This window comes from Diaphorina citri, unplaced genomic scaffold, assembly GCF_000475195.1.
Source record: "Diaphorina citri unplaced genomic scaffold, Diaci psyllid genome assembly version 1.1 scaffold3974, whole genome shotgun sequence".
NCBI lineage: Eukaryota > Metazoa > Arthropoda > Insecta > Hemiptera > Psyllidae > Diaphorina > Diaphorina citri.
The window spans coordinates 10,083-11,979 of record NW_007381373.1 but is presented as its reverse complement, the minus strand read 5'-3'; the positions used below and the strand labels follow the sequence as shown (position 1 = coordinate 11,979).

At 36.5% G+C, this 1,897-nt stretch overlaps 1 long non-coding RNA gene across 1 annotated transcript; it reads left to right on the top strand.

Annotated features, from left to right (window-relative positions):
• The first annotated feature begins 123 nt into the window (after positions 1-123).
• On the top strand, positions 124-1,408 carry LOC113472125. The gene is made up of 2 exons (XR_003394569.1): positions 124-188; positions 658-1,408. It is a non-coding gene; the product is annotated as an uncharacterized LOC113472125 (long non-coding RNA).
• The last annotated feature ends 489 nt before the right edge of the window (positions 1,409-1,897 follow it).

The following is a 1,897-nucleotide window of genomic DNA, read 5'->3' as shown; positions in this document are numbered from 1 at the left end:
TAACCCGTTGAAATATTTGCAATCGAAAAACGAGTACAAATTTTTGTCGATGGTGGTATTCGAACCCAGGACCTTCTGCATGGCAAGCAAGCGCGTTACCACTGGACCAACCGTGCCCCCGTATGATAGCCAACTGTAGACAAACCACAGGATTTCATCCTCACCCCAACGATGTACCTTTGTTTATGGTGAGTTTACTCAGATGTACCTACGGGTATGTACATAGTTTAGAAAAAACGTCCTCAGTAGTGTAGTTGTTAGCACGGTAAACTTCGGATCTGGAGGTTGGTGGGTCCAAGTCAAGAAATCAAGTCATAAAATTCATCATAGCGAGGTATAGTGGGGAACGAAGTTTGGGCCAAACATTTAAAACTAATCAGTTTCTCTTTTTTTACTACTGAATGTGTTATTCATTATTATTACTCTGATTCATAAAAGAAAGCATTCTGAAAGGTAAATTATTTCATGATTCATCTCGAAATTCGAACCCAAAATTGAAATATCACATTTCGGCCCTGATGATATAAAATAACTTCAAATTCAGAATATCTGAAATTAAAAATTGTGTCATAGTTAAAACTTTTTGTGTAGTTTATTTAGCTAAATGTCCTTAAGGTGTTTTTTTTAAAGCTAAATTTCCGTTATTTCTGTCATCAGATCGCAGAACATTCCAGGATGGACTACCAATCAACTGTTGAGGTCATTGACATGAGAAACAGTTGATAAGCTCTCGACCAATCCAATATTTTATGTACGGGGCACGAACCTGTAAACTCCGGAATACAAGTGTCGAGTTCCTAACTGGACAGCCAACGCTTGTTTTTTGTTTTACATGGGAATCGATGTGCTTTTTGCGTAGGGAATTTTATGCGAATCATGAATTTGTGGTGAAGCTGAAGATTATTTATTAAGAAGATATTAATAAATAATTTTTGTGGGTATCATGACATTACTACTAGCTTCCTTGTGTAGTTCTATAATTAGAATTCTAATTTTCGCTTTCTGGTAATGCCGCCACTGATCACGGCAATTTTCCGAAAGGAAAATGCACCTAGAAGCTTAACCTATCCTCTAGGGCTGTTTCCCCTACACCTATATAAGCCTCGGAGTGGGCTTGTGTATGAAAATACACCCAAGCAGGGAGTTCGTCGTGAAATAGGGGTTAAAGCCTTGGTAAGGCCCAACTTTGGACGAGTCTTTTTTTTTTTTTTGAACTTAGGTGAAATTTTACCACAAGCACAAGCACGGATGAATAACTACAGTAAGCATTTAAAAAGTTTAGAGATTTAGACTGTAACCACACGGATAGCTAATATAGCTGTACTAAGTTAGTAAGCGTTAAAAATATACTGCAAACTGAACAAAATTAGTCCTCGCGTTGGTATATTATAAATCAGCGGTTCCCAAACTTTTTTTCCTACTATTTTCACTATTAATATTTGACATATTTACTCAGTAACGGTCAAATTTCAGCAAGATCCAACGAGAAAAAAAGTTCAGCTCTTATGGGTTAAGAAACTATTACTAATTCACGACTAGTGTGAAAAGCATATAACCAGACCTATTAGTGACCAATTGTCCCAATTGACCATACATTGTAGATTAAATTTCCTCTAATGGACACAGTGTCATAAACTCGTAAAAGTGAAGGGGAATTGTCCTTCCATATTGTGAAGCTAATAAGGAAAATGCCAAGCCCCTCATTGTTAAATGCCGGATTGACGTCAATGCCTTGTTTGTCCATGAGGATGTGTTTTCTAAACGTGTTTTTTAACTCTACCTATTGAAAAAAAAAATATTTTTAAAAAATAGAAAGCTATTACAGTTTGGCCGCTATTTAAAGCCAAAACTTCGTAAAAGCTCAAAAAGAGTTCGCAATTTTGCGGGCCTTTAGATT